Raw genomic sequence first — 21460 nt, 5'->3', positions numbered from 1 at the left:
TTTTTTTTTTTTTTATTCTGATTCATGTTTGTCTGGGTATTCATCTAGCTTAAAGCATCCCCAGTGGTAAGATGATTTCCTTCCACTTCCCACACCTACCAAAGCTGAACCTCCCAAGCTGGAGATTTAGGACTTCAATATATTTGATTTATTCTGGATAGCAACAGACAAAAAGGAGAAGGTAGTAAAGGAGAGATAGACAGACAGACAGGGACTTGCAGCACTACTTCATAGCTCCTAAAGCTTCCCTCTTCTGATAGGAAGCAGAGACTTGAACCCAGACCCTTGCATGTTGTAGCATGTACAGTCTACTGGCTGAACCACCACCGAGGCCCTGAGATCTAGAAATTCAGCATGCCAATTTGGTGGTCCATCACTCTACAGCCCACAGTGTCTTCACCTAACTGAAACACCTGATAAAGCGATGGTGTTGTCAGCTTCTGTGAAATGACCATCTAGACAGAACCCTTCTCCTTCTCCACCCCTGCAAGCATTCATGACTATTAGCTATATGGATGTGCCTGGGTGGGAGGGGTGGACATTTGTTTCATTCTGATAAAGGGAGAGAGAGAGAGAGAGAGAGAGAGAGAGAGAGAGGGAGAGAAAGGTACCACAGCACCAAAGTTTCCTCCATGTCTATGGCATTTCCCATATGGTTCTGGGATTCAAATCTCCTGTGCATGACTCATTTGTCCTTAAGAAAAGCAGCCTGTACCCCTTTTCCATCCAACTCTTTCTGCCAGTCTCTCCTCTTCCATTTGATCTTCTTCTCCTTCCTTTGAAGTTACCAAAGAGTGGATGGCACAGTCAGCTTCATGTAGTTTAGCAGATGGCACATCACTCATCTACTTAGTGAAACTTGGCTAGAAGATATCCTCTTTGGGAGTCGGGAGGCAGTGCAGCGGGTTAAGCGCATGGGGAGGCAGTGCAGCGGGTTAAGTGTATGTGGTGCAAAGTGCAAGGACCAGTTCAGATCCTGGTTCAAGCTACCGGCTCCCCACCTGCAGGGGAGTCGCTTCACAGGCAGTGAAACAGGTCTGCAGGTGTCTCTCTGTCTCTCTTCCACTTTATCTCCCTCTTCTCTGTCAATTTCTCTCTGTCTCTATCCAATAACAAATAAATAAATTTAAAAAATTTTTTTAAAAAGATTTAGAAAAATGAAGATATCCTTTTTTTCTCTCTAGGCCATTTGCAGTGACACAGTCTATTGTACCACATGAAGTGACTAAGCCATCAAGCCAAGAGAGATCTGGGACTCACTTTTAATATGCACTAACATTGACCAAATGTTCTTGGTTTTGTGTCCATGGTTTATTTCAGAGTCATCGCTAATGCCAGTGTCCATTTCCATCTCCCCCTAGAAGCTAGTTTGACAAGAATGCAGATGCGAGCAAACTGCTGGAAAGAACACACCTGAGTGAGTGAAGGAGGAGGTTGGAATGGACCTAGTTGCTGTTTTGACACAGGGGTAAATGTAGGCAACCATCTACATATTTTATTACTTTGATAGGCTTAATTATTGGAGCAAAACAATTCTGTTCTTAGCAGGAATGTGGTTGATGACACTTCCTAGAACAATGCAATTCCTTTGGGTGAGTGTGGAGTCAAGCCGGTTACTATTTCTATCACTGGGATTGAAAGGTGTATCTGAAAAAAAATTACCTTAGAGTTTGTTTCTGAGATGGGAAGTTCTGATCAGGTATATTTAGAGCATCAGGGAAAAGGAAAGGAAAATATGATTTTTCAAAATTCCATGCTAAGCTCTTTGCTAGTTTTTTTTTGAAATATGGATTAGCCTAATATACTAGCTAAAGTATACATTTAAAAATTGACTCCTTCCCAACACCTATGGGCATCTAATTTTTGATAAGGGGTCCCAAAGGATTAAATGGAAAAAGGAGGCTCTCTTCAATAAATAGTGCTGGGAAAACTGGGTTGTAACATGCAGAAGAATGAAATTGAACCACTTTATCTCACCAGAAACAAAAATCAACTCCAAATGGATCAAAGACCTAGATGCCAGACCAGAAACAATCAAATACCTAGAGGAAAACATTGGTAAAACAGTTTCCCACCTACACCTCAAGGACATCTTTGATGAATCAAACCCAATTGCAAGGAAGACTAAAGCAGAAACAAACCAATGGGACTACATCAAATTGAAAAGCTTCTGCACATCCAAAGAAACTATTAAACAAACAGAGAGACCCCTCACAGAATGGGAGAAGATCTTCACATGCCAGACATCAGACAAGAAACTAATCACCAAAATATATAAAGAGCTCAGCAAATTTAGCACCAAAAAAGCAAATGACCCCATCCAAAAATGGGCAGAGGTTATGAACAAAACATTCACTACAGAGGAGATCCAAAAGGCTAACAAACATATGAAAAACTGCTCTAGGTCACTGATTGTCAGAGAAATGCAAATTAAGACAACACTAAGATACCACCTCACTCCTGTAAGAATGGCATACATCAAAAAGGACAGCAGCAACAAATGCTGGAGAAGTTGTGGGGACAGAGGAACCCTTTCACATTGCTGGTGGGAATGTAAATTGGTACAGCCTCTGTGGAGAGCAGTCTGGAAAACTCTCAGAAGGCTAGACATGGACCTTCCATATGATCCAGTAATTCCTCTCCTGGGGTTATATCCCAAGGACTCCATAACACCCAACCAAAAAGAGGTATGTACTCCTATGTTCATAGCAGCACAATTCATAATAGCTAAAACCTGGAAGCAACCCAGGTGCCCAACAACAGATGAGTGGCTGAGAAAGCTGTGGTATATATACACAATGGAATACTATGCAGCTATCAAGAACAATGAACCCACCTTCTCTGACCCATCTTGGACAGAGCTAGAAGGAATTATGTTAAGTGAGCTAAGTCAGAAAGATAAAGATGAGTATGGGATGATCCCACTCATCAACAGAAGTTGAGTAAGAAGATCTGAAAGGGAAACTAAAAGCAGGACCTGATCAAATTGTAAGTAGGGCACCAAAGTAAAAACCCTGTGGTGAGGGGTAGACATGCAACTTCCTGGGCCAGTGGGGAGTGGAAGTGGGTGGGAGGGATGGGTCACAGTCTTTTGGTGGTGGGAATGGTGTTTATGTACACTCCTAGCAAAATGTAGACATATAAATCAGTAGTTGATTAATATGAAAGGGGGAAAATCAATTGTATGTCTCAAAGTTTTTCAAAACACAAACTGAATCTTTTTAATATATAGGCTGTGTATTTGATATGCGGACTCTCTCAAAAGCCTAGACCAAGTAGATTAGAAGCATCCAATAGCATAGCTATATACAAGATACAGCAAACCCTAACAAAAGGACTTTTCAAAGTTAACCCAATTACCAAATAATGTGATGATAACATTAACTATCGATTGTCTTTTGGAACCCTAAGACAGCAGGAACCTCACATCTCCACTATAGAGCCCCTACTTCCCCCAGTCCTGGAACCATTGGATAGGGCCCACTTTCCCGTATGCCTCTCCCAATCCATACCAAATAATATTGCATCCGCCGATCACAACCTAACCAATGCAACGATTGCCACCTCAACATGCTTCACCTCATACTGTGTCCAGAGACTTCACATGTGGAATGACAACCCTTCAGCTTCATTACTCGGGTGAGACCTTTCCTTTTATAGTACACTCTAATTTCATCTCAGGTGGTTCACTTTCTAACAACCCATAACCTAGATATACACCAGTTTCTGTGAGAGAGAGCTTATGTTCACATGTATCCATAAACTACTGCAAAATATATACCTGAAAGCAGAAGTACACTAGAGTTTGCAGTGAGTAACTCCCTAACACTTCCTCTCCAAGCTTTGGGTCCATGATTGCTCAACAATTTGTTTGGCTTCGTATGTTAACTCTCTTTTCAATCAGCAGGTTCCAGATGCCACCAGGATGCTGGCCAGGCTTCCCTGGATTGAAGACCCCACCAATGTGTCCTGGAGCTCTGGTTCCCCAGAGACCCACCCTACTAGGGAAAGAGAGAGGCAGACTGGGAGTATGGACCGACCAGTCAACGCCCATGTTCAGCAGGGAAGCAATTACAGAAGCCAGACCTTCTACCTTCTGCAACCCTCAATGACCCTGGGTCCATGCTCCCAGAGGGATAGAGAATGGGAAAGCTATCAGGGGAGGGGTGGGTTATGGAGACTGGGTGGTGGGAATTGTGTGGAGTTGTACCCCTCCTACCTTATGGTTTTGTTAATTAATCCTTTATTAAATAAAAACAAACAAACAAAAATTGACTCTTACTTTGCATTTTATATTATCCCACCCATGGTTGACTATTGGTAATTTCATGTCTCCACCCATGGCACCCTTATTTTATGAGACTGATGCACTACCTACTACGCTAACAAGGCACCTCACCCTTATTTTAATAATGAAAACATATCAACATACATTTGCTCTGCTTCCTGTCTATTCCATCAGCTTATGCCCAAGTCCAGACTTCCTACTTTATGGCATTAAAATGAAGGTTCTCAAACTTCAGAGAGAAATATTTGTTCAAAAATAGATTGCTAGTCCTCAACCACTGGGTTTTTAATGCAATAGATCTGGGTTGGGATCAGAGCTTTTGAATTTCTCATGTCCAAGTGACACTATGCCTGCTGGTTTAGACCGCAGCACCTTGGGAACCATTTGGACTATAGAGGTAATAGTCTCAGAGGTGCATTTTTAGAATTTATCCACCTTCCCCAAAAGACAACAACCTTCTTAAGTCTCCATGGCTTAAAAGAGTTTCTGCACCTGATATCAATTTCACTTACCCTCAATTTATATCTCCTTATACATCATGTATAAAATAGAAACTGTATCAACTTAATTTTGAAGACAACATTTCCATTGACAGAGAATTCCAGACAGTATTATTTCATAGTAATAAAACCCAAGATTTAAAGTGCTTAATATTGAAGGAGGGCTAACAGAATAAACAGAGGGTGCTGGGTAGGTGGAATAATGAGGTAGGAATTCATGCATCCAGGGTGAGGTGATCAGCTCACAGTCCACGGCCACTGACAAAAACCAGGTAAGGATGACTTATCTCCACTCTACAGATAAAGAAAGAAAGAGACTCAGAAGAGTAAATTGATATTTCCCTTTCTCAGTCCAGACAAGAATTCGAAGCCCATAAAAGATAAACTGAGATATATTAAAAAATAATCAAGAGTTTAGTTGAGCCACGACAGATTCAAATCTGACAGCACTGAATGAAGTGGCCAAGAGGCCTCTGCTGCCAACAGTCTGGGAAAGTCTTAAGCAAAGTCTGGAAGCAAAGACAGGAATGTACTTGATTGGCTATAGCTTCAAGTCTAGTTGAGTATTTGTGATCGATAGTGCTTGGTGTTTTGATTTCATAACCTTGAGGAATTTATAGGCTTGGGTTTTTAGTAGACAGCTATACCAATATAATAGCCTTCTTGTTTAATTAGCAAAGTTTAGGACAAACCTCAGGCTAATGCCAGAGGAAATAACAGGACATAATGAGATGGAATCGAATTGGCCTAGGGTAGAAGAAGAGGAAGAAATCCTATTCCTCTAACTTCCTCTAATTTCAGCCATATTGAAAAAAAAAGAAAAGAAAAGAAAAAAAAACAAGCAAACAAACAAAAACCTACTAGGAGTAAATAGAAAACCACCCTAGTTTTTATTCAACCATAATTTCAAGATCTTGGCATGAAAAATCCAGGGAGTTGTTAGGTGCTATATATTTTTTATTCTTTGATTGAGGGTGAGAGGCAGATAAATTCTGTTAAGTGAGATAAGCCAGAAAGAGAAGGATGAACATGGGATGATCCCACTCAGTGACAGAAGTTGAAAAATAAGAACAGAAGGGACAATCAAAAGCAAAATTTGGACTGGAGTTGGTGTATTGCATCAAAGTAAAAAAAAAACAACCCTCTGGGGTGTCAGGAGGGCACTGGAACAGGATGGCAGAGGAGGAACTGGGGGAGGGGTGGGTGCGGGGGTTAGATTGTTATGTGGATAACTGAGAAATGTTACACATGTACCAAACTACTGTATTTTACTGTTGACTATAAACCATTAATCCCCAAAATTAAGAAAACAAAGTAGCATGAGGAAAATAAAATAGGCAAGTGCCTGGCTAGTGTTGTGGGAGAGAGACCAGGAACTCATGGTGGAGCGGGAACGCAATGCAGTGCCTTTATTCATCAGAGACAATGCTTTTTATATCTTAGAAACTGGAAGTGGCAGGTCGGAAAAGGAAATGGCTAGGAGAAGGGGTGGAGAAAAGAAAAGAGTGTGAAGGTAGAAAGCTTCCATAGCAGCTGTTTCGAAGGTTCTAACCAGTGGGATTAACCAATACCCTGCAGGCAGGGCAGGTCTCAGGCAAAACAAGGATTATGTAAATATACCACACTATCAGCAATACAGCATGGAGCAGGGGGGGAGCTGGTTTAACGCCCAACAGGCAAGACTAAAGAAAAGAAAGAATTCAGGCAAAGCATCCTCACCTAGGGAATGGTAGGAGTTTTATAATGCATGTTCACAAGGACATTTGCGATTGCTTGGTTTAAATTCAACTTTGGGGGTGAGACATAAACTACAGTTTGGTTCGGTATTAAGGCTTGAAGGCTGGTGTGAACAACTCTCTCTCTCTCTTCTTTTTTTTTTCCAGACACATTTAATGATGGGTGGTAGGCACTGGAAACAGAACAGTGGACAAGACTGGTCTTTGACTTCATGGAACTTAGAGTCTATCAAAGAAATAGACCAGAACTAATAATTACACAGTCAATTGTCATAAGAACAACAAAAGAAGATACTCTGTGTACCAGCGAGCAGTGAAGGAAAATTGCCTTGTGTCAGGAGCGTAACACATTTGGGGACTCAATAGGGAATAGGCCCCTAGTCTGTGAGCTTCAAGCATGGCTTCTCCACTGAATCTGTTTTTGAGTTGAGGTCCAGCAGGTGGATGTAGACAGTTAAAGAAAAAGAGAGAGAGTTCTCCATAGAGGGAGCATCCTGTGCAAAGGTTTAGAAGCAGTGATAGAGGTTAGCAGAGGATATGGAGAGAGGTCACCGGCTAAGGTACTTGCTTTGCCATCCACATGCAGCCCAGGTTTGAAGCCAGATGATAGGAGTCCAATCTCTCTTAGTCCTTCTAGTACACGAAACTAGATGATACAATTCATTAGTGGTCACAGAATGCCTGCATTTCTTTCCTCAAAAATAATATTAGAAAATCACATCCTTTGGTTTGCTAGAAACATCAGCGTGCCAAGATTATGCAGAAACAGAAATAAACAAGGAAGAAGAATTTCTGATGGGGGCCGGGCAGAAGAGCAGCAGGTTAAACGCACATAGTGCAAAGTGTGCAAAGACCGGTGTAAGGATCCCAGCTTGAGTCCCCAGCTCCCTACCTGCAGGAGGGTCACTTCACAAGTGGTGAAGCAGGTCTGCAGGTGTCTATCTTTCTCCTCTCCTGTGTCTCCCTCCTCTTTCAATTTTCTCTGTCCTATCCAACAACAACAACAGCAACAAAGAACAAGGGCAACAAAAGAGAAAAAATAGCCCCCAGGAGCAGTAGGGCAGGCACCGAGACCCAGTAATATCCCTGGAGGCAAAAAAAAAAATCTTTGAGAGCTTTTTCTCTTGTTTCAAGTGCCATAGAACAATCCTCACATTCCAAGTCTCTTTTCTTTTATTATTATATTTTGTATGATCTTTATTTATAAGATAGAGACAGTCAAAAAACTGAGAGGAAAGGGGGAGATAGAGAGTGAGAGAAACAGAAACCTACAGCCCTGCTTCACCACTTGCAAAGCTTTCCTTCCCTCTGCAGGTGGGGACTGGGGCTCAAACTCAGGTCCTTGTGCCTTGTACAATGTGTGTTCAACCAGGTCTGCCATCACCCAGCCCCTCTTAATTTTCTTTTAAAAATATTTTATTTATTTGTTTGATAAAGACAGAAAGAGATTGAGACAGATGGTGAATACAGACAGGGAAAGAGAAAGAGAGACACTTGCAAAACTTCACCACTTACAAAACTTTCTCCCTGAAGGTGAGGGACAGAGGCTTGAACTTGGCTCCTTGTGCACTGTAGCATGTGTACTCAACCAGTTGCACCACCACCTGGCCCCCTCTGTTTTCTGACTCTCTTGAGCTATAATTATACCAAGCCATTTCACAGGACCAGACAGAAAATAGGGTGAGAGGTGTCAATGCTTAGGCTTAAGTGGATAAATTCACTTCTTAGGGTTTGGTGCCGATGATAACCATCTGAAGCCAGAGCCAAACTCAAGTGGCAGGCAGTTGGGACAGGCCGGGCCTCTGCAAACCAGAATTTGATTGCCATGAGGATCAGTTCAAGAGCATGTGTAGTTGGAGAGTAGGAGTCAAGGTGAGACCACAGGGAATGGAAGAATAAGAGGTGGGCGAAGGGGTCAGGTGGAGGAACATAGACAGTGATCTATCAAGGAAACTCTGTCCCTAAATAGGCTTCTTGTTCCTGCTCCTGAGACTTTCTTCAGCAAGGGTTTAGACAAGGAGTCGTTTGCAGGAAGGCTGGTCTAGACAGCACAGGTTAAAACGAGCAGTGCACTCACTGGCTGGCTGTGATGAAGTGTGTGAGCTGTGAGCGTCAGTCCAGTTCCTGATCCAACAGAGCCAACTGTGAAGAGACTAAGATGGCAGCAACATCCCTTCAGGAGATCAAACACAGACTAGCACATACATTCTGCTGAAGATTTATATGCACAAACATAACATACAAGTTCATAACATCAGGTTCTACTTCAAAGGACAAAACAATCTTTAAAAAGTATTTATTTTCCTAAGAGATTTCTATTGGACTTCAAGTAGTGACTTTCAGATGGGGGAGGGAAAAATAAATATAACAAATATACTGTTTGGAGAAATAAAATACACACACGCACACACACACACACACACACGACACTGTCTTTGAAGAGTGTATAAATCTGAAAATAAAAGGCTAAAGGTTTCTGAAAAGCTTTTGAGAACCTCCACTTTTTGGATGATTTATAAATTATCCAAAAGTGAACACCAGTTTTGGATGTTGGAATGCAAGCAGATTCGAATCTCTTCACCTGTATTATTAAAGATGTAAGAATGACAGGATATATATAGTGCTTAAAATGTGCCAGCCACTATGGGTCTCTCAGTTATTCCATCAACCACACTCGTCCTGTTTCACTGCCATTTTACCAACAAAAGAGGTTGAGATACACAGACGTTAAATGACATGCCCAGGATCACACAGCTTGAAGTTGGTAAAACATAGCAACCACAGGATGCGGTGAAATACCATAATCCCATTTATGTCTTTTTTTCTTTTTGCAGTCATGGGGCAGGAGCATTTTGGGGAAAACTAAGTCCAAATGTGTGCTTCTGTGTATCCAGCATTCTCTGTCCTACAGTGAGGCCAAAACATACGCATCCTTTGTGACTCAAAATAGATTATCTTGTGTATAAATGGATAAATGGATAAAGCCTTTGTTAGCCTTCAGTGTCAGAAAAGCAGAGATAAATGTATCCGATTAATGATTTCTTTCGTCTTGCACCAGTCACTTTACACTGTTGCTAACAGAGTGACGAGTCAACTCATTGACTGTGGAGCGATTCTATAATCAGCAAAAGACTTTTAGGGGGAAAAAAATCTACAAATTAATCCTATAATCAAAAACTTCTACAAAAGCAACAGACAGTCCAATAAAAAGTGGGTAACAACCCTCATTAGCTCTTCCAAAAGCAGATTCTCGCATGACTCATCAACAGGTGTTCTTCATCATGAGTTGTCAAAGAAATACCAATTAAAGTCAACAGGGCTACATTACTAAGAAAATTGCTAAAATTAACAGGACTGTGGCATTTTGATTTTTTCTTAATTCATGTTATCTTTTTATATATAGGATAGAGACTGAGAAAGTGAGTGGGGAGGAGGAGGTAGAGAAGGAAAGAGACAGAGAGGCCTACAGCTCTGCTTCACCACTTGTGAAGCTTTTCCTCTGCTTTGTCTTATTTATTTGTTTATGTTGCCACCAGGGTTATTATCATCGGGACTTGGTGCCTGCAGGATGAATCTACTGCTCCTGGTGGCTTTATTTATTTATTTTTTCCTTTTATTTGCTAGAGACAGGAAAAAAAATTAAGAAGGAAGGAGGGTGTCATATCGAGGAAGAAAGAGAGACACCAGCTGACCATCTTCACTTCTCACGGCTCATGAAGCTTCCCTGCCTCTCCCCGCAGATGGGTGGAGAAGGGACTTGAACGTAGGTCCTTGAGCCTGATAACATAGGCACTTGGTTCCCTGCTTTGCTTTTTTGTTTTTATTTTATTTATTTTCTCTTTTGTTGCCCTTGTTGTCTTTTTATTGTTGTTGTAGTTATTATTGTTGTTGATGATGTTGTTGGATAGGACAGAGAGAAATGGAGAGAGGAGGGGAAGACAGAGAAAGGGAGAGAAAGACAGACACCTGCAGACCTGCTTCACCACGTGTGAGTGACTCCCCTGCAGGTGGGGAGCGGGAGGCTCCAACCAGGATCCTTCTGCTGGTCCTTGCGCTTTGTGCCACCTGTGCTTAACCTGCTGCGCTACCGCCCGACTCCCTTTTTTTTTTTTTTTTTTTACTTTTAGAAACCCCACTACTGTGGAATAGCCACTGTCTTTGAAAAGACAGTGCAAAAATAAATAATAAATAAATACATAATAAGAAAAAGCAGAGCCCTCCCTGTGAGCTCCAGACAAGTGCTCTTTCTTTCTTGAAGATGATATTGCCCCCTCTGCTCTCAGGCACTCTCTAAGTCTCCTTCCCCAGAGCAAAGAAACAGAAAACGCACCATTTTCCTGACTGGACTCCCGGGCCCATGTAAACTTCACCCTCACAGATCAATTGCAAACAGGTGATGTGAGGTCTCTTCTCCCACATCCCACCCCCCCAGCCTCACTTTTGTATCTCTTTGTATCTACTGTCACGTGTTGCTCCCCCCCCCCTTTCTTCATCTAGAGGTCATGTTTAAAGAAACGACCTGAAAGAATGTAACTATGATGGAGAGGTGGCTGCAAAAGTCTTGCAGATGCCTTCCGGTTTGAGATAGAGGCCTTGGATCATGTGACCACAATGTGGGGCGGGTGGAAAAAGCTGTCTAACAGTGAGGAAAAGAAATAAAGAGGGTGTGAGGGGTCGCAGAGACTGGGAGACAACTGCCCCTGAAGAGGCAGCCTCACACCCTCCTGGTTGGAAAGATATGTGCTGGCCTGCTCCCTTTCTCGCTTGATTTTTCAGGACGATGCTGATGCAATGACTCTTCTACAGGGAATTAGAACTGCACTGAAGAAACAAAAGGTCAGAGCTGCTCTCTAGAGAGAGACAAACTGAGAAGGAAGTCATCTACCCTCTGGCTGTCAATATGACTAGATGCTTTAAATGTCTCTCCTTTTCTCCCCCTCCCCCTCCCCCATTTTCTTTTTCTTTCTTTTTCTCAGCCTACTGCACTCTATTTTTTTTTCTCATGTTCTATGGTGAGAAAAGAATGCATATAAGCCCCCCCCAACCCCCACCCCATCTAGTATTTTTTGCATAACCAGGGGGAGCTCATGCTTTTTTTTTTTTTTTTGCCTCCAGGGTTATTGCTGGGTAGCTTATACCTGCACTATGAATCCACTGCTCCTGGAGGCCATTTTATTTATTTATTTATTTATTTATTTATTTATTTATTTATTTTGGATAGTACAGAGAGAAATTGAGAAGGGAAGGGAAGATAGGGAGAGAGAAAGAGAGATACCTGCAGAACTGCATCACCACTTGTGAAACAAACCCCCCTCTGTATGTGGGGAGCTGGTGGCGAGGGGTGTCTAACCAGGATCCTTGCTCTTCATACTCTGTGCGCTTAAGCCAGTGCACCACCCCAGACCCTGCCTTTTCATATCACAGACAATTGTTGCTCCTTTAAAGGCTGCCTCTATCAAGGAAATTAGGAGATATATCATGATTTAGACCAAAGTCTTGAAACATACTCTGATAACCAGGCTGTGTGACCTTCCATGGGCCCCCAAATCCAAAAGCCAGACCCTTTGGAAGAGGTGAGAGAGATGAGGTACTGGAGCTTTTGTGGAGAAGATTGGGGCCTCCCAGCAGGCCTCCGAGAAGAGAAACCATTTCTTACACTTCATCTCCTAGCAGCAACCCTTGGCTGTCCTAGCCCCCTCACTCACATGCTATCATCTACCCTTGATCACACAGAATTAGTGAAAGTCAGTGGAAGGGAGAGCTCTTTGCTTCCTTCCCCCCTTATTGTTTGTTTGTGTATTTAAATATGTGTATGTTTGTTTTAAAAATTGTTTGATGAGAGAGACAGAGAGAGAAAGAGGCCAGAGAGCACTGTTCAACTCTAGCTTTTAGTGGTTTACACGATGGAACCTGGGAACACAGACGGTCTTTTTGTATAACATTATGCTATCTCCCCAGCCCTTGTTTATTTATTTTGAAGTACTATTTGTTGTATGCTTTACATTGGGTTCTAGTCCCCCCCACCCCCAAGAGAATTGGATCAGGCCAGTTAGTTTTCGCAGCCCGCTTGGCCCCGCCCCTAGGAACCCCGCCAGAGCTCCAGGGTTCCTGAGTGCCAGAGTTTCAGAGTTACAGAGGAAGAGAGGGTTCCTGAGTTCCAGAGTTCCTGAGTTCCAGAGTAAGGGAGAGTGCTTGCGCCGCCGCAAAGAGACAGCAGAGTTTTGTTTGGTGATTAGTTTGGTTTAGTTTATGAATCGTTGTTCTTGAATAAAGAAATACAGCTTCCCTGCCCAGCCGTTGTCTCTGCGTCTCCGCGTCTCTGTTACCCGCCCGTGAAGCTAGCTAGCCAGGCCAGCAAGAGCCTTACAAATTTTAACAACAACTATTCTTTTTTTTTAATTTTTAAATTATCTTTGTTTATTGGAAACAGTCAGAAATTGAGAGGGTAGGGGAGACAGAGAGACAGAAACACCTGCAACACTGCTTCACACTTGCAAAGCTATCCCCCTACAGGTGAGAGGGCGGGGGCTCAAACCTGGGTCCTTGCACATTGTAACACTTGTGATTAACCAGGTGTGCCACCACCCAGCCCCTTTGAAGCGCTACTCTATTGTGACACGAGATTCCTGTATGCAACTTTGAAAATCAACATGGGTCTATGCTGACTTAAATTCACCATTCACATTCTTTGCCATGTGTATGCTACTAGGGTATCATTATAGCTTTCCCTCATTTTACTGACAGGGACACTGAGCTCCCAGTTCAGAGGTGTTCCTGAGGTCATCCCTATAGCAGGGAGCAAAGGCAGCACTAAAACCAGGCTTTCTGCTGTCAAATTCAGTTGTATTCAGCGGATCGCTTGGATACACAGTTTCTACCTTTGGTTTTATTGTATTTCTTGGCAATCTAAACAAACAATGGTTCTGAGCTGTCACACAGTCCAACTAGTTCCACGGAAAGTTTCACCAAGTAAGAAAAACTTAGAAGAAGAACCAAGCTCCGAGATCCCCATGCTCTCACAGTCCCTCCCATCAAGGGGAGCAACAGGAAAACGGGTCAAATCATGAGGGTTGGTGGGTGGAAGTTTAAAAAAGAGTTGAAAAGAGCAGGTGGGAGTCAAGCAAAGCAGGTGAACAGGACAGGGTAGAGAAAATACAGAAAGCTGATACTTTCAAGTTTTGGAATCAGATTACTGGATTTTCTGCCTTTGGCTGTCAGCCTCATTACATCCCGGTGTTCTCATCTGTAAGATGGGATAACAGCATTTACCGCATGAGTATTAGATGAAATCACCCTTGCAGGTGTCTGTGTGACAACGATTCTAAAGGCCAGGTCTGTGTGAAGAACCAGGACCCATATATTATTTCATCTTGTTATACATCTGGAGGCCTAGTAGGAAAATTGTAAGGACTTCTTTCCAGGATTGGAGACAGACGTCTCAGAGGGAGGTGGAGGGAAAGCAAAATGATTATGCCCAAAACAAAACAAACAAACAAAAAGGACTTTCTGCCTGAGGCTCTGAAGCCCCAGGGTCGGTCCTCGGCACCACCATAAGCCAGAACTGATCAGTGATCTGTTCTCATCTGCCCACAAAAAAAAACAAAACAAAACAAAACAAAAAAAAACATATAATATAGAAGTCACAATGGAAGGGATTTCTTGACCTTCAGTGAAATCAGACGGACACAGATGGTGATTGAAGATTGAAGAATGGTGGCTAAAAAATGGAAAGAAAGTTCTTTGAGAAGGATGAATATGGGATGATCCCACTCACAGACAGAAGTTGAAAAATAAGAACAGAAGGGAAAACACTAAGCAGAACGTGGACTGGAGCTGGTGTATTGCACCAAAGTAAAAGACTCTGGGGTGGGGGGAGAAGGTTCAGGTCCTGGAACATGATGGCAGAGGAGGAACTAGGTGTGTGTGTGGGGGGGAGGTAGTGTTAGGTGGAAAACTGAGAATGTTACACATGTACCAACTACTGTATTTTACTGTCGACTATAAACCATTATTCCTCCCAAAAAAGGAAAAAAAGAGAGAAGGGAAGGAAGAAAGAAAGAAAAAAGAAAGCTCCTTTATCATTCCTCTCTCTCCTGACCTCTCACTCCTTCATCATTCCTCTCTTTCCTGACCTCTCGCAGCTTCATGGATCAAAGGGGACTTCTGGCTGCCACTGTCCCAGCACGGCCATTCTAGGGCAGCTGCAGCTTCTGGATTCCAAACTATCTGCCCTTGGCTTGCGGTTCACTGAGCATCAAGTCTGCCTCCAGGTCTGTTTTGCCTTCCGCTGTGTGTGTGTGTGTGTGTGTGTGTGTGTGTGTGTGTGTGTGTGTGTGTGTGTTGGTCACACTGCTACTTCTGGAAGGCAAGTTCAGGTGACTGAGGAAGGCAGAGACCCTCCCCAAACCCCCCAAAGACCCTTCCTGGACCAGGGTGAGGTGGGCTTGGGGGGCAGTCCATTCTCAAATGAAAGGAGGTGTTCCTCTCTCCAGTCTCTTGCCCCTGCTAGGCTGCTGAGCTTCAGAGGAAAACAGCAGAGGCTTGCAAGGCAGACAGTGTATTATTCTTTCCTGCTGAGCAGCTCACACTCCGGGGAAGCTGATGAATTATTCATCAAACCTAATGGGGCAGGGTGGTCACAAGGGAACATTGCTGAGATGCAATTAAGTGGCGCTTTAATTTGAGAAATATTTATTGGGATGTAGCGCAAATATTCATTCATAGCTTTGTGAAAAACAATCTGATGGCAAAACAAGGAGAGGTAACAACAGAGCAGCTCACAGAGGTGAAGTCAAGTCCCTGAATAGCTTTTCCTGACGCTGTCCTCAGGTTCCTGCCCAGAATCATGTCCACAGAATAGATTTTGATGTGAACAACTAACAGGGCCTCTAGCTCGGTCAGACAAACCACCCACGGTCCAGCCTGGGCCCACCTCACTGAAGGGAGGTGCCGTGCTGTGATTTAGTCCCTCTGTCTGTCTCTGTCTTCTCTATCTGGAAAAAAAAAATTGGTCTGCAGCAGTGAAGCTCCAGAGGGCAAAAAGGAAAAGAAAACGTTTGTCCAGGATTTGCTCTGGTCTAAAACCTTATGAAGCACCTTTTGCGTACGTATTGTGAAGTACTTGTCTGAAGTCACAGCATGATCAGAGTCTCTCTGCTGGCCCTCAGGCTGACATACCTGGTCAAGGAACCACGGCACTAGCTTCACTGGTAGAGGCCAGGACTCACATGCTCGAGACTCTTGTTTCCATGTCTGGTGCTCTGCGGTTTCTCTCTCTTCTCATACAAAATTTTCTTTTTTCTTTCTTTTAAAAATATTTCATTTATTGGGAGCCGGGCTGTAGCGCAGCGGGTTAAGCACAGGTGGTGCAAAGCACAAGGACCGGCATAAGGATCCCGGTTCGAACCCCGGCTCCCCACCTTCAGGGGAGTCACTTCACAGGCGGTGAAGCAGGTCTGCAGGTGTCTATCTTTCTCTCCTCCTCTCTGTCTTCCCCTCCTCTCTCCATTTCTCTCTGTCCTATCCAACAACGACAACAACAACAATAACTACAACAATAAAACAACAAGGGCAACAAAAGGGAATAAATAAAATAAATATTTTTAAAAATTTCATTTATTTACTTATTTATAGGATACAGACAGAGAGAAATCAAGAGGGGAGGACAGATAGAGGGGGAGAGAGAGACACACACCTGCAGCCCTGCTTCACTGCTCGTGAAGCTTTCCTCCTGCTTATGGGGATGGGGGGCTTGAACCTGGGTCCTTGTGCATGATATCGTGTGTACTCAACCAGATGCACCACCACCTTGCCCCTTCACATTTTTTCTCTTTTTAAAAAAATATTTATTTATTTTATTTATTCCCTTTTGTTGTTTTATTGTTGTAGTTATTATTATTGTCATCATTGTTAGGACAGAGAGAAATGGAGAGAGGAGGGGAAGACAGAGAGGGGAAGAGAAAGACAGACACCTGCAGACCTACTTCACCGCCTGTGAAGCGACTCCCCTGCAGGTGGGGAGTCGGGGGATCAAACCGGGATCCTTACACTGGTCCTTGTGCTTGGCACCACCTGCGCTTTACATGCTGTGTTACCGCCCAACTCCCTTAACTCTCAATTTTATATATAAAACAAGTAAGTCTTTTAAAAGATTTTCCTTATTATCTTTCTTTATTGGATAGAGACTACCAGAAATGGAGAGGGGAGAGATTTTTTTTTTTTTTTTAATTTCACTAATGGGGGATTAATGGTTGACATTCACCAGTAAATACAATAGTTTGTACATGCATAACATTTCTAAGTTTTCTACATAACAATACAACCCCCACTAGGTCCTCTGTCATCCTTTTCCAGCACTTAGAAGACCAAACCCAGGCCAGTTGGATTTAAGCACAATGCTCTCTGTCAGTCAGGGAGAAAATGGCAGCTCATGCATTTTCTCCCAAGTGTTCATTCATTCAGCTCTAGTTCAGTTTGGCTTCCTTGGCTTTCATGTAGTTTCAGATAAAAGACATAAGCTGAGAAATAACCTGGGACTCTTCTGCAACTGAACTGAAATTTGTAGAGCTAAGCTGGAAAATGGAGGGCAACCCATGAATCTCCTTTTTTTATTTTGCCTCCAGGATTATTGCTGGGGTTCGGTGCCAGTACTACAAATCCATTGCTCCTGGAGGCTTTTTTTTCTTCCATTTTATTGGACAGGACAGAGAGAAATTGAGAGGGCAGGAGAAGATAGAGAGGGGGAGAGACAGAGACACGTGACACCTGCAGACCTGCTTCACCACTTGTGAACTGTCCCCACTTCAGGCGGGGAGTGGGGGCTTGAACCCAGATCCTTGCACTGGTCTAGCACTTAGTACTATGTGCTCTTAACCAGGAGCGCCACTGCCCAGCCTCAGCCGTAAAAGTCTTCAATCAACTTTTTTTTTGCATCCTGTCTTCCTTCTACTTATTCTGTTAACATTGCTTATTTCTGGGCAGAGGAACTTTTCTCTGTTGTGTGGTATTCTTCAGAACCTGTTACCTTTTACTATTATTATTATTTTTTTTAATTTGCTTTCCCCCTTTCTGTTACCCTTTTTTATTGTTGCTGTCCTTATTGTTGTAACTGATGTTGTCATTGTTGGAAAGGAGAGAGAGAAATCGAGAGAGGAGAGGAAGTCAGAGAGGGGGAGAGAAAGATAGACAACTGCAGACCTGCTTCACTGCCTGTGTTTCACATCCGCAGGTGGGAAGCCGGGGGTTCGAACTGGTATCCTTACGCTGGTCCTTGTGCTTCACCTGCTGAGCTACTGCCTGGCCCCCAGAACACGTTACCTTTCATAGAATAGCCTTCATGTGTCTATAAGTCAGTGGTCAGTGTTTCTCATTCACTTTCTTAGTTAATCTAGGAGATTTAAATAGACTCCAGTATTTTGTAGGATATTTGTGATATTTCTCCAAACCATGGTGTAATTAATAGGATGGGGGAGGGGGCAGAACATTGCTCAGGTCTGGTTATTCATGCTAAGCAGGTTGGGGGAGGGGAGTCAGTTCACATCTTGGACGTCTCACACACAAGTCCTATGCCATCTCCCTGGCCCTATTTCCTAGCATCAAGCAGGAGATAAGTGAGTGTTACAATAACTTGTGAGTATTCCTCCGTCTGTTACATAGACCCAGCTCATATACGAAAAGCATGGTTGTTACCAGGTTAAGAAAGATAGTCCTGGTTCCCCCTATTTGCTTCCTGATCCCCATTATTTGATCTTCCAGGGCAGGTCTGGGGCATCATTTACCCTCAGAGAACATCTATGTAATCAGACTCATTAAGAGGGGTTTCTTTCTTGCTCTTTTCCTTGGGAAAGTTACTGTAATGACTCAGAAACATTTCTGGTCTGTGACACATTAGTAGTTAAGTTTTTATTTCTCTTTATGAAAACAATCAGACTCCCTTTTCCCTAAAACACATTTCCCTTTCTCACCACCATATCTCTTATTAGTAGTCACTGAATATGTGCATTCCTAATGACAATATTTTATTAAAGAAATAATAATGAGATAGACACCTGTGTAGAGCCAGTACTAAAAATGGTAGCATTTTACATATATATATATATATATATATGTTCATTCAGTACTTCCAGAATCTGAGATTATTGCCATGCTGTAAAGAGGGAACTGAGTCCTAGAGACTAAGTGGTAAAGCAAAGATTTAAACTCAATCTACTCTCCAGTCTGAACTCTGCCAACACTATAACGCATTATTTCACCTCAGTAGGTTAATATTAATTAGTGCTTACTGTTATTAGTCATTATAAGAAACCTGGGACAACCTGCTAATCAGTGTCAGTGAGCTTTGTAAATATAGCAAGAAAAGCGGGTTAAGACTTCAACGTGTGAATTTCGCGAAAGGAACAACTTAATCCCCTCACTGGTGGCCGGCACTCGTTTTGATAGCAGACTCGTGTGACTGACATGGGCCAGCTGCTCTCTTTCCTAGTAAAAGTCATTGAGACTTCTCAGTGAACATCTTATCACACTCACTTTCCACTGCCCCTGAATCCACTTTGCCTTAAAGACTGCCATTTTTTACTGTGTGCAGATCTCATCTTTTTAAACTAAAGTGTTGCCAGGTCATAAAATGGTTTGAAAGATATACTGTCAAGCCTTGTGGATATAGCTTTGTGAGAATCTCGGCAATAATGATAATAGGAATAATAGCTAACAGTACTGAGCATTGGCTATGTTCTAGGAAGTACAGTGACTATTTTATGTGCATTATGTTATGCCATCTTTTCCTTTGAACACTTTTATGAAGCTATTAAATCATTTCTGAGGAGAGGATACCAGGGTTTTAAAATGCTTAAATAGCCTTCACAAGATCCTATAGTTATTAAAAAGTACTCCTGAATTTCAAACTAAGTTGGACTAGCAACTGTTTCTCTAATGGCCACTGTTCAGTATAGCCTCTGTGACAAGTGTAAGAACACAAAAATGTTCCCTTGTTGCAATGTTTTGTGGCTTTTAACAATTTCCCGTGAATGAGTGATGCTTGCTCGGCATTCAAAGTAAGTTGACCCTGGAGTGTTAATGTCAAGTGTACATGCTGTGCTTCTCCTGCGGAAAACACTGCCCTGGGGTCCATCATCACATCTCACTAATGCAGAATTAACTTTTTGTAAAAGATACCCCGAACCTCTGGCTCTGTGAGTCTTCTGATTTTTTTTTTTTTTAAGAAGTGAGATCATAGAGTTTTTTTTGTCTTTCTGTGTCTGTGGTTTTTTTTTTTTTTTTTTTTTTCATTTGCCACAATGTTCTTAGAGATGGAAAATGTTAAAATACAAAGTTACAAAAAAAAATACAAAGTTACTCTTACTGTTGCAAATAAGATAGGACATGTTTAACCACTTACATGGACTGTGAAATAATTGATTTCACGATTCTTTTGTGTCAGTGTTAAAATCCTTTCGTGGGAGTCGGGCTGTAGCGCAGCAGGTTAAGCGCAGGTGGCGCAAAGCACAAGAACCGGCATAAGGATCCCGGTTCGAACCCCGGCTCCCCACCTGTAGGGGAGTCGCTTCACAGGCGGTGAAGCAGGTCTGCAGGTGTCTATCTTTCTCTCCTCCTCTCTGTCTTCCCCTCCTCTCTCCATTTCTCTCTGTCCTATCCAACAACAACAACAACAACAACAATAACTACAACAATAAAACAACAAGGGCAACAAAAGGGAATAAATAAATAAAATAAATAAAAATCCTTTCGTTTTATTTATGAAAGAGAGAGAAATGGCATCTGTGGTAGAGGATGGAGCCCTGGGCCTCAAATAGGCAAGCCCAGAGCTCCCCCACATGCTCAGTTACCTCCCCCACCCAAGTGGTACTGACATCTTACTATTACATAGACAAATGGGGTTGTCTATATCTTATTTGCTCTAGAAAGTCATGAGTACATATTGGGGAGCTACTTTCTGCCCTGACCCAGCTTTCTTGTCCTAATTTCCAACTCTGACACCATCTTCCCAGACAATACCTTTAGCCCACCTGCATGTTATCTGTTGGGTTCAGGCAAAAATTAGTTAAGTCATGGGCCCCTTGGAATATGCCTAAAATAGACTTCTTCCAACATGAATACCCCGAATCTCATCTCCTCTATTCTTACCTTTAAGTTCCTAATTATTAAACACTTTATATCTTAATATAAATTCAGCCACCAAGTTGCAGATGCTACTATGACACCAACCTGACTTCCCTGGGTGGATGACTTCACCAGTGTATCCTGGAATCCCACCTCCCCAGAGCCCTGCCCCACTAGGGACAGATAGAAACAGGCTGGGGATATGGATCCACCTGTCAACACCCATGTCCAGTGGAGAAGCAATTACAGAAGCCAGAACTGCTACCTTCTGTACTCCATAAAGATTTTTGGTCCAAGGGAGAACAGAAGCAACCGGTGGCATAGCTATATACAAATAATGCCAAAAGACATAAATTATAGTGATGTTGTGTATGATACAGCAAATCCTAACAAAGGGATATTTCAAAGTTAACCCAATTGCCAGATAATGTGATTATAGCAATAACTATCTATTGTCTTCTTAAACCCTAAGACAGCAGGAACCTCCTGCTTCCTTTATAGAGCCTATATTTACCCCAGTCCTGGAACCTCTAGGGTGGGGCTCACTTTCCTGCACGCTTCACTCAATTTATACCAAATGATATTGCACCCACCGATCCCAACCTAATCAACGCAATGAGTACCACCTCAGCATGCTTCACTTCAGACTGTGTCCAGAGACATCAGACATGGAATGTCAACCCTTCACCCTCATTACTCAGGTGAGACCTTTCCTTTCATAGTATTCTCTAATTCCATTCCAGGAGGTTCACTTCCCAACAAAGTCCCAAAACCTAGATATAGACCAGATCCCGTAAGATAGAGCATATGTTCACATGTAT

Source organism: Erinaceus europaeus, chromosome 7 (genome assembly GCF_950295315.1).
Source record: "Erinaceus europaeus chromosome 7, mEriEur2.1, whole genome shotgun sequence".
NCBI classification, from domain to species: domain Eukaryota; kingdom Metazoa; phylum Chordata; class Mammalia; order Eulipotyphla; family Erinaceidae; genus Erinaceus; species Erinaceus europaeus.
Note: the sequence above shows the minus strand (reverse complement) of the source record.